Source organism: Heptranchias perlo, chromosome 13 (genome assembly GCF_035084215.1).
Source record: "Heptranchias perlo isolate sHepPer1 chromosome 13, sHepPer1.hap1, whole genome shotgun sequence".
In the NCBI taxonomy this organism is placed as follows: Eukaryota; Metazoa; Chordata; class Chondrichthyes; order Hexanchiformes; family Hexanchidae; genus Heptranchias; species Heptranchias perlo.
In genome coordinates, this window is record NC_090337.1 from 9,016,071 (window position 1) to 9,028,100 (window position 12,030).

At 43.2% G+C, this 12,030-nt stretch overlaps 1 protein-coding gene and 1 long non-coding RNA gene across 5 annotated transcripts in view; one reads left to right on the forward strand and one right to left on the reverse strand.

Moving 5' to 3' along the window:
* LOC137331258 (neprilysin-like) overlaps nucleotides 1-3,784 on the reverse strand; it is a 162,521-nt gene extending 158,737 nt beyond the window's left edge. Inside the window, exon 1 of one of the 3 annotated variants that reach the window (XM_067994920.1) lies at nucleotides 3,465-3,784. The gene's annotated coding sequence lies outside the window, so the exon portion shown is untranslated. The other 2 variants (XM_067994918.1, XM_067994921.1) reach the window with 2 other exon arrangements.
* LOC137331261 (uncharacterized) lies at nucleotides 1,215-8,134 on the forward strand. Of its 2 annotated transcripts, XR_010965408.1 has the most exons (3): nucleotides 1,215-1,392; nucleotides 2,091-2,135; nucleotides 4,249-8,134. It is a non-coding gene; the product is annotated as an uncharacterized lncRNA (long non-coding RNA). The 2 variants fall into 2 exon arrangements; XR_010965409.1 differs by lacking the exons at nucleotides 1,215-1,392; nucleotides 2,091-2,135 and adding an exon at nucleotides 2,155-2,602.
* The last annotated feature ends 3,896 nt before the right edge of the window (nucleotides 8,135-12,030 follow it).

Genomic DNA, 12,030 nt, shown 5'->3' on the forward strand with positions numbered 1-12,030 from the left:
TGAGTACCGGTATATTAAATCATATTCATAGCACAGCGTTAGACTGAGTACCGGTATATTAAATCATATTCATAGCACAGCGTTAGACTGAGTACCGGTATATTAAATCATATTCATAGCACAGCGTTAGACTGAGTACCGGTATATTAAATCATATCCATAGCACAGCGTTAGACTGAGTACCGGTATATTAATTCATATCCATAGTACACCGTTAGACTGAGTACCGGTATATTAATTCATATCCATAGTACACCGTTAGACTGAGTACCGGTATATTAATTCATATCCATAGTACACCGTTAGACTGAGTACCGGTATATTAAATCATATTCATAGCACAGCGTTAGACTGAGTACCGGTATATTAATTCATATCCATAGTACACCGTTAGACTGAGTACCGGTATATTAATTCATATCCATAGTACACCGTTAGACTGAGTACCGGTATATTAAATCATATTCATAGCACAGCGTTAGATTGAGTACTGGTATATTAATTCATATTCATAGCACAGCGTTAGACCGAGTACTGGTATATTAATTCATATCGATAGGGTACCACCAAATAATTCACATAAGTGATCATACATATAATTTCAAAGTGGCCATTTGTATTAAAGCGCATCGAAGTCTGTGCTTCAGCTGCAAAAGATAAAAACCATCTCCCTTTTTGGTTTTGAGATGATTACAGTGCCAGTACAGTTGTAATAAAATGTATAATTTGCAAAGTTTAGAACTATCAGTATGTGTGTTATGCTCTGTACACAGACACGGACCTAAACTCACTGCAACCCAGGCTATGCGACCTAAACGATCCGCTAGCGACCATTCTCATTCCCAGCTAACCAACAGGATAACTTTGCAATTAATAATTTCCCCATATCAGATTCCCCTCTATAATTGGCATTAACAGAATACAGGAAGATTTTAGCTTTAAAAAAATCACCTTATTTTGAATTAAAATTGCAAATTAAATGAAAAGCCTTTTCGACCTAGAACCTAAACTACCTGAAATTAATAATTTATCTGAATATATCTTACTAAGTACATTATGTCCCATTTTGCACAAAATAATCTCATAGAAGTACATAGAATCTCCCTCCGATTAGCTTTCTAATAAATTCGTTTCATGTGTTCGCGGCTTGCAAGGTTAAATAAACCTTTAAAAAGCTTGCGGCGATTCCCGTAGTCTTAAAAGTTTAGGTATTAGAAGGCAAGTAACTCCGAGGCATGGGGAGTAGTGTATCATATCGTGTACTTACACCGTACAGAGAAATCAGGTTAAAAGCGGGAGCGGAAAGAGCTGGGATGAGCGGAGGAGGCAATTAATTCCTCAACAAATTGAACCCTGGTGTGATCATTCAGCCCACGGAATCGAGGAAACAAAGTAAAACAATCAGTCATTAAGCTTTTTTTAATGTGCTGTTGTGCCCAAGATCGGGGTTAAAGATCGGTCAGTGTTGGCGCTGAGATGTGCCCGATCAGCGTTTAAATGGCGCTGCAATAAACTTGCGTAAAAGTGCGCTGGCCGCTCGCTCAGCACAAAACGCTAATTGAACTGACCGCAAGAAGCGAGTTTAACAGTGGGGGGGGGGGGGTGGAGAAATTACTAAACCAGCTCGGGGGATTGTGAAAAGAAGAAAATAGATCCGAAATTCCCGAGGGTGGGGTCGATTATTTAAAATATCAATTATCTTGTCACGTATGAGTGAAAAGAAATCGAGCTGGAATAATAATAAAAAAATACATTTTGAACATGAAATGTGTTTATTCGGAGGGGGGGGGGGGGAGGAAAAGAATAAGGAAATGGGTGAATTGATCTGATTGGGCCGTGCGTGAAACAATATTTTAACATTCTTGTGAAAAGTTCTGATGAAGATTCGCAAAGATTATTTGACGTGTTGTTCCGGGCCCCCTGGTTCTAAATCCAGCCAGGCTGGTTTCCGATCGATGAAATAAACTTGATATTGACATTTTTTTTGTACCAATAATTGCTATTGGTTGGATCTACGTGGAAACTGTTATTTTTTTAGGGGGGGGGAGGAGGTAGAATTATTGTTAACACGTTTTATCTTTTATTTAAAGGTATCCCAAGACATAAAAAAGAGAGAGGGGGCGCGTCAACTACAGGTACTACGGTAGTGACCCCATCCCACTTTTACAATCTTCCCTGTGGGATAAAAGTTTTAGATTCAGCGAACTGCCTCCTCCGGTTACAGGAGCGAGCAGAGATCTCTTATAAACGTGCCCTAATTTAGGTGTATGTTTTTTTTTTGCTTTTTAACTCGCTGTCTGGTTATCCTTATCCGAGCAAAGGCGGGAGGGGCGAACGGGGACTTGGTTAGACCTTTAGCATCGAGCATTAAAAAAAAAACCCCTCCAGAGAACTGGCGAAGGTTCCCGACCACGAGATCGCTGCTCACCGACAGCAGTCTGACCCACCGATCCAATGGAAAGTCCCAGCGGTCAAACGATCCGTCTCGTTGATCAATTTCACGATTGGGTTGTCAATTTCAGATCAAGTTCAGAGAGCGAGAAATTAACTGTGCACCCACCAGTTGACCAGAAGGCGTCGACAAGAGATTATTAAGACCTAAGTAAGGATAACCTTCAGATCTGAGGGTCAAAAGTTCGCTCTTTTTTTTTGCGCCATGTGTGGTGGATTTGTAAACATGTCTTTTTATTGCTGCTGAGATTTTCGCCTTCCCGAGCTCAGCGATTAAGCCATGTCGAATTGCTCTTGTCGTCCGCTTACATTCACTCGTCAGATGGACTTTGCAGCGGGAAGCACCGAGCGACCTCGCCGACAAAGACCGGGGGGCAAGCACCGCGGCTCCAAAGAGAGTTCAGGGCTGCTCGTTATAGGGGTACTACACCCCCCCAAACCTCACCCCAACTGCCGACAAAAACACAGTTGGTTTCAGTGAACCTGCCTGCAGGAATCAGTTTAGAGAGGGACCGCAAACGTTACGCCCCCCTCCCCAGTCTATCCAGGGCGATGTCAGGGGTCCCAATAGGAGGAAGTGCAGTTTGATTGATGCACAGGTAAAATCTTCGGCACATTGAACCCCATTTCAGTACAAGGTTCAGTTCACGTCACCGCCCCCTTTTGCATATGGATATGGTGTAAATATAATCAAATACTTGACAAACTGTTATACATTAACCAAATCCCTGTCAAGCTGCTATAGATTAACGCTTCCGAGACTGAGATGATGTATCTTTGCATGTTAATTAACAAGTGGAATCCTTATTAAATATTTAGTACACTTAATTCCATATATTGTGCAACAAGTCCCCACAGAAATGGTGATATTAATGTACTGGGGTCTCTGAAACACAAATGTCACGGCTCAGAATTCGGACATATTAGTAATATAGGTCCTTATTTGTAAAATGTATGTAGAATTAATATTTCTCTGTTCCCTTCATTAAGACAAACACACATGCAGAACTTACCAGGTATCTGTTGTGTAGCTTGCGCCAGTGTCATTGGACTTCACTGGCCAATCAAACCCAGGACAAAGGCAAGAGCCGACATTCTGATCTTTCCCAGGTGATGCCAGTCCCCAAATCCCAACGAGATATAAAGAGAGCGTTTCACACACCACCATTAAACCTTGGCCCAGAAGCCCCCCTCTCCCTCTCTCTCTCTCTGTATATTCACACAGGAGCTTGCGATCGTCCAGTACTCGTCAAACGAAATTCATTTCCCAACGACAATCTGACACTATTTCCCCAGCAGTGCCTCATGCTGAATGTGGTTAATATGATCGTGGAATCGTAAAGGAGGAGGAGGGAGGGAGGGGAAGGAGGAGGAGGAGGAGGGGGCTGCCTTCAAGAATCCGAGAACAGCACGTGAGTGGATGACCTGTAGGTTTCAATTCGTGAAGGCCGAGCCGTGATCCAACTGTGCTGACTCCATTAGCTCTGGTCGTTTGTAAAATGACGATCTGCAGCCTGTTATCTAGGTACGAACAGGCAGGCTGTGAAGAGTCCTTTGACAGTAATGCATACTACCTTATTTGCATCTGTGCATAATTCTCTCTCTCTCTCTCTCTCTCCCGTCCTTGTGCTTTCGAACCATTACTAATGAATTAAGTGGGGGTTGGTTTGGTTTGGTGCACAATGCTTTTCAATTTATGGCAGACACTTTCTGCCATTGGCAAAGGTGAAACTTACATAGAGTCACATTTTTCCAGCATTTGCTTTTCTCACTGGTTGTGGATCATTCATTTTGCAGGGACACTGCATATGACGGGCAGGAAAAGATCAGCTGGTCCATCGAGCCTGCCCCACACTTCATGATGGCTGGAGCACCAGGACCAGATACTCCTCCCCACCACCCCCCAGCCATATAATCTCCTGGGAGAGGCAAAAAAAAACAGGACCAATAATGGGGAAAAAAAATTGGAAATTGCTCTCCAACTCCTACAGAAGATCAAAATCAGTCCAGGAGATCACATTGGCCATGCATACATTATCTGTTAATCCACTTACCTTCTATATGATGCCATCTCTGCCCCGAGCAAGAATGGGTCCAGCTCCTTTTTGAAAGCATGCAGAGTCAGTGCCCACCACATCTTTCAGCAACACATTCCAGAGACTCACTACTCTCATGGAAAAGAAGAACTGCCAAACTTCCCGTCTATTCCTACTTTTGTGTAGTTTATCTCATGTCCCCTGATCCTCCCCAATCCGTCAAACTGAAATAATCTATCAATAGGCCCACCATCCAGCCCTTTCATTGTTTTATATACCTCTCTCAAGTCACCTCTAAGTCTATGTTGCTCTAGTTCATAGTGACTGAATAAGTCAAATTCTGCTTCTATTATATGGGATTCCTGGAATTTTTCCCAGGGTTTCGGGGATCGCAATTCACGATTCCATCCATTTAAGATGAGTGTGTCATCCTTGGCTCAGTGCTAGCACTCTCCCCTCTGAGTCAGAAGGTTCAAGCCCCGCTCCAGAGGCTTAAACACAAAATCCAGGCTGACATTCCAGTGCAGGACTGAAGGAGTGCTCCACTGTCAGAGGTGCTGTCTTTCGGATGATATGTTAAACCGAGGCCCTGTCTGTCCTCTCCCATGGCACTATTTCGAAAAAGAGCAGGGAAGTTCTCCCTGGTGTTCTGGCCAACATTTATCCTTCAACCAAAGTCATTAAACAGATTATCTGATTATAAACCTCATTGCTGTTTGTGGGACCTTGCTGTGTGCAAAATTGGCTCTCATGTTTCCTGCAATACAACAGTGACTACACTTAACAAAAGTGCTTAATTGGCTATAAAACACTTTGCGAGGCCTGAGGTGATGAAGGGCCCTATTTCAATGCAAATCCAAGTCCAAGGGTGTCTGATTTTTGGCAACTGAATAATCTAATTCTGTTTTTATTACTTGTAATTTCTATCCCAAATTTTAGGGATTATCCCCCACGATTCCATCCATTTTTCTGTGAAAAGTGTAATTTGGTGGCATTTCCTGTTTAGTTGCTTCTGGATTCCACTAAAGTGGGATAAAGTGATATCCCAGTTAAAGGGACACGGCCATCCATTTAACTTGCTTGAGAAAGTTTCTTCTCCATCTTTACAAACAAACCAAGCAACAGTTTGGCTTGTAGTGCAAGATGGGATTTGGTGTTGCAGAAACAAATGAACACAGAGGAAACACCATGGCATTGTTTGCATTGATATCACTGTGATGCCCCAGCAACGAATGCTATAATTATAATGGTATTGACTCGTTCAAACTCGTGCAGCATCTATTCGGCTGAGTAAATAATCAGTGCAAGCTGGTTCCTGAGTTAGAACGGTAGTACTCACCCTTTTCTGTGTGGGGTGGGAGGGGGGTAATTATTAGCACACTCCCAGAGACCCTCTGCAAATTGAGACACACTTTGAGGTGCCACTGTCAGAATGATAGCTACCCAAAACCAAGCAACTCTGTTAGTGCAGTAAACATTCTTATCAGTATATAGCATCAGAAATAAGAAAGAAAGAACTTGAACTTATACAGCTCTTTTCATGACCTCAGGACTTCTCAAAGTGCTTTACAGCTGATGAAGTACTTTTGAAATTATGTCACTGTTGTAATGTAGAAAATGTGGCAGCTAGTTTGTGTACAGCAATGTGATAATGACTAGATCATCTGTTTTAGTGATGTTGGTTGAGGGATAAATATTGGGAGAACTCCCATGCTCTTCTTCAAAATAGTGCCATGGGATCTTTTATGGGACCTAAGAGGGAAGACGGGATCTCAGTTTAACACCTCATCCGAAAGACGGCACCTCTGACAATGCACGCTCCCTCAGTACTGTACTAGAGTGTTAGCCTAAATTTTGTGCTCAAGTCTCTAGAGTGGGACCACAAACCTACAACCTTCTGTGTCAAAGGCGAAACTGCTACCTACTGATCCACAGCTGACAACTAGTAGGTCACAAATACAGAACATAGAATTCTTAAAAAAGCATGGAGCATAGGGACAGGAATCGGCCAGTCAGCTGCTCGAGCTTTGCTCCATATCTCTAGATGCCGTTACCTAACATGGCATGATGTGTAGTATGTCCCGTCCATACAAACAGAAAGCTGGTGACTTCAAAGACCCCCTGAGATCCCCGTCTGGACCCCAGTTTGAGCTAGAGAAAGAGAAGGAAGGAGCTGCTGTGCAGGAATATTCATTGGCTGCACTCTTGTCTCTGAGTTACAACAACAACTTGCATTTATACAGCGCCTTTAATGTAGTAAAATGTCCCAAGGCGCTTCACAGGAGCGATTATCAAACCAAATTTGACACCAAGACACATAAGGATATATTAGGACAGGTGACTAAAAGCTTGGTCAAAGAGATAGGTTTTAAGGAGCATCTTAAAGGAGGATAGAGAGGTAGACAGACGGAGAGCATAAGGGAGGGATTTCCAGAATTTAGGGCCTAGGCAGCTGAAGGCACAGCCGTCAATGGAGGAGCAAAGAAAATCGGGGATGCACAAGAGGCCAGAATTGGAGGATGTGGGTTTAAGCCCCACTCGAAGATCTGAGCAATGTGATCTAGGCTGACACCTCAGTGTAGTACTGAAGGAGTGCAACACAGTTGGAGGTACCACCTTTCGAAAGACCTCATCCATCTATCTATTGGGTGACCGTTAAAGATCCCAGGACATTGAAGGAAAAGCAGGAATTTCTCCTGGTGTCTTTGTCAACATTCTCCCCTCGACCAGTACCATCAAAATCAGATTAACTGGTCATTCATCTCATTGCTATTTGTGGGATCCTTCTGTGTACAAAACGACTCTTGAGTTTGCCTACAACACAACAGCCATTGTAACCCACTGTACCGTGAAGTGCCATAAGATGTTTCTGGGAGATGTGACAAAGTGCTATTTAAATGCAAGTGTTTCTATTCAAAGAAGGCAGATATCGAACTGTAGCCTGTGATAAAGATTGTAGCAAATTAACCGTATAAGTTTGTTTTTAATCTGAGCTTTCCAACTTAATTTCTCTTTTCAAAACGATGGCAATTTCCCTTTTAGATGAGAATTCTCCACACCCTGAACTATTTCCATTTACTGCAGTGATCTCTGTGATAAAATACTCCTTATACACTTTAGAACAACATTTCACCAACATAAACACATGTTTGTGTTTAATATAAAATTCCCTGCTTTCCTCTCTGTACCGCAATGATATAATCAAGTCACAGTGTGAACGGGGTTTTTGTGGCTGTGATTCAAGTGTTTAACAGTTCTAATTAGTTAGCAGTGGCAAAACAAGCATTAGCTAGCACACCACTAATCGTTTGTTTGGAGGAGTGCTACAGGCAGAGTGCCTTATTGTTAAAAGAACCCTTCATCTTTTTGTATAATTGTAGATAGAAAGTGCAGATGCAGCAAAACCTGTTTGGTGCAGGGTCCTGAAATCATCTAATGTTGCATCGAATCAATGTGAGTTACATAACAGTTATGCAACTGGAATGGTCAGAGCAAAAAGGTAATTCTTGTGACTGTAAAGACTTTGCCTAACAAGGGAAAATGAAACGTTTTAATCCTGAATTTCGTAGAAAAATATAATAAAGTGGAAGTCAATGGTAATTCGCCCACCCTCACAAAATGGGAATAAACGCCTTTCATGTTGTAAAGCATGGTCCTGCACAGTGTTGGTTAATTTGCAAACATATTCACGTCTTGATAGCAATATGAGCCTGCCTGTGTATCACTGTGGCATTGCTCATGGTAAGAGGACCTGCTGTTTTACAAGGACCATAGCTGCACATCCTGAAATTCCCACCAAATTGGTGTCTCCTGCTAACTTAGACAACTTTCTTTTCCTGCCCAGCTCCAAGTCATTCATATACATTGTAAACAGCAATGGCCCCAGCACCCCATTCAAAAACCCTTGCCTTGTCAATAAAACTCCATTCACAGCTTTCACCGTCTTTCGGGTACATAAGAACATAAGAAATAGGAGCAGGAGTAGGCCAATCGGCCCCTCGAGCCTGCTCCGCGAAGACATTAAACCAAGGCCCTGTCTGCCCTCTCTGGTGGATGTAAAGGATCCCATGGCACTATTCGAAGAAGAGTAGGAGACTTCCGGCCGGGAATGAAGGAATGGTCACTGACATTCAGGTCAGTCATGGGTAGAGGGTTTTGGGAGGGTCTGACATTCAGGAAGAGGGGGTGGGAGTGAGAGCCCAGGGCGAGGGAGGCCTTAGCTTTCCTTGTGGGGTCCGGAGGAATTTATGTGTTCAATTCTCTGGAGTGAGAACTTGAACTCACAACCTTCTGACTCAGAGGTGAGAGTGCAACCAGCTTCTTCGGGGGTGAATTGCTCTCCAGCTTTGGTTGCCTAAAGATCAAATGGACTGAATGACCTGCTCAATATTGAGTGGGAGACTCATACTGCCCTCAATGCTGCTCGAAATAACCAGCTCAAAATGCCACTGCTGAAGATCAGGAGCAGGACGACCCTTCCCCTCTCAGCTGTCGTTGGTGCATAACCAGGTATAAAGAGGGAATGGAGAGAGAAATAGAGATAGTTTTGTCTATGTAAGAGTAGGAATAGACTGGATGTTAGGTGGTTCTTCTTTTCCTGATAGTAGTGAGCCTCTGGATTGCATTGTCGGGGTGCTGACTCTCTGCTTTCAAGAGGGAGCTGGACTGCTTCTTGATTGGGGCAGAGATCGCATCATATAGAAGAGAAATGTCTTTATAGATAACACTTAGAATCATAGAAGTTTACAACATGGAAACAGACCCTTCGGCCCAACATGTCCATGTCGCCCAGTTTATACCACTAAGCTAGTCCCAATTGCCTGCACTTGGCCCATCTCACCCATGTAACTGTCCAAATGCTTTTTAAAAGACAAAATTGTACCCGCCTCTACTACTGCCTCTGGCATGTGATCTCCTGGATTTGGTTTTGATTGCCTGAGGGGGTCGGAGAGGAATTTTCCAGGTTGTTTTTTTCCCCTTATTGGCCCTGGAATTTTTTCTCTCTTTTTGCCTCTCCCAGAAGATTACATGGCTGCAAGGATGGGTGGGAGATGAAGGGGGGGGGGGAGGGGGGGAGGGGGGAGGAGGGAAGAAGTGTTTTAGTCATGAAGCTCCACCACCTTGATGGACCAGCTGGTCTTTTCCTACCCATCAATTTCGTATGTTCTTATCTTTATCACCTGAGAAAATCAGTGTTGACAGCGCTGCAGCAGACATCCCACACTTGTCCATCAAGCCGAGTATCTAATTTGTATTTGAGTTACGTCTGTCAGTTCAGATTGGTGGTGTTCCCCCTATATGCACCATGCTACAAAGCAGTGGTTAGTGGCTAATAGGTTTTTACACAGGCCCGTGAATGCAGACTCCCCAAATCCACACAAGGGGGCTAGACAAACTGGATCCGTGCAGTTATGTTCTGCTGTTTCTTTGCCGGAAATGTTTTAATTTAAAAAAAAAGAATTTTAAAATTTCCATTTCCTGTTCGGTAACAAGAAGTCACCAGACTTCACCAGGAACTCATTGTGTGAAGCATTTTGAGACATTTCGATGAGATAAGTCACTGAGCTGTCCCAAAAATGAGGTGACAAGTCATCCGTTTGAGGTGGCAGTTTAAAGTCAATTTTAGTTATCAGCGATGGAGAAACTGCCCAGACCACAAATTAAGCTGGAAGTAATTTACATCAATGCAAACAGTGTGCAGTATAACTGGCTTATCTTAGTCGAATAACATAACAAACTCTAATCTTTGTATTGAATGTGTTTCCATAATACATGCAGGAAAGGTTCTCTTTCTCCAGCACCTGGGAAGTATTGGCAATGGTTTAAGATAATCGGCAAAAAAGCCAGGGGGGAGATGAGGACATTTTTTTTTAAGCAGCGAGTTGTTATGATTTGGAATACACTGCCTGAAAAGGCGGTGGAAGCAGATTCAGTGGTAACTTTCAAAAGGGAATCGGATAAAAGGCAAGATTTGCAGGACTACGAGGAAAGAGCAGGAGAGTGGGACTAATTGGATAGCTCTTTCAGAGAGCCGGTACAGGCATGATGGGCCGAATGGCCTCCTTCTGTGCTGTATGATTCTATGCAGTGAGTGGAAAAAAACAGGCAGGCAGGATTGCACCCTTGTAAGGGAGCCTGTCTAATTTACTATCCATTCAGGTTATCAGACAGAAATTCATATCGTCAACTGATTTTCCTCTCTTTGCTGTGCTCAGGCAATCTTAACTCACCCAAGTACAAACCTATCCCCTAATCTCCTGGGTTGTTAATCAATGAATGATGTGTAGAAGTAGATTAGGCACAGTCCTGGCCCCTACTGGTGATAAGTAATCTCTCTTTCCGTTTCTCTGAAGTCCTGATGTGAATACCTTTTAAGCTCCCATGATAGCTCACTTCATAAAAGCAACGTGCAACCGAAGCTTTGAGTCCCGGTCTTGTGTTGTAAAGGAACGAGGTGTTAGTTTGGACAAAAAAAAAACTAAGGAGGAAGGAGTAGCTTTAAAAAGGAACAAAAGAAAGACCGCAATGCTCAGAGTGTGGGAAGCAAACTGGGGGAATTAGAAGCAATTATGTCACAGGAAGATATAGATTTAATAACACTAGCAGAAAATTGACTGAAAACCAGGCAGGAGTGGAAAGTACACACATCGGGTTATAATACTCTTAGGAGTGAAATAATAGTTGTGAAAGGAGGAGGAGTGGTAATATTGGTAAAGGAGGGAATACCTGCTGTGGAAAGGACTGATGTACACATAAAAAACGAGGTTGAGACAGAGTCGATATGTTTGGAGATAAAATTTTTTTAAAAAGGAATGGTTACATTAATGGGGTTTTATTACCGACCCTCGAATTGTGGGAGGGAAATGGAGGAGGAAATCTGTAGATTGCTCAGGGAGAGGAATAGGAATAACAAAATTGTCATTCCAGGAGATTTTAATGACCTGCTCATTGACTGGGACAGGGAGGGAATAAACAGGAAAAAGGGAATGGAATTCCTAAAATGTGTGCAGGACTTCTTCCTCAAGCAGTATGTTGGTGCGTTTACAGGGAGAGAGGCATTGCTAGATCTAGTTCTAAGTAACAAAATATGTCAGGTAGATGAGATAAATGTAGGTGAGCACCTCAGGAGTAGTGACTGTAATATGAGACGGTTTAAGGACCAAATCGAAAGGGAAACAGTTAGCACAAAAAACAGAACATCAGACTGAAAAAGTGCAGATTTTAGAAATACGATTGGAGGGGGGCGAAACTCAACTTCAGCAGGGTCGCCAAAAAGGCTGTTGAGGATCAGGCGTCCGTTATACACCCGCCCGTTATACACCCACCCGTTATACACCATGTCCTTTATACACCCGCCCGTTATACACCCGCCCGTTATACACCCGCCTGTTATACACCTGTCCGTTATACACACCGCCCATTATACACCCGCCCGTTATACACCCGCCCGTTATACACCCGCCCGTTATACACCCGCCCGTTATACACCCGTCCGTTATACACCATGTCCTTTATACACCCGCCTGTTATACACCCCACCCAT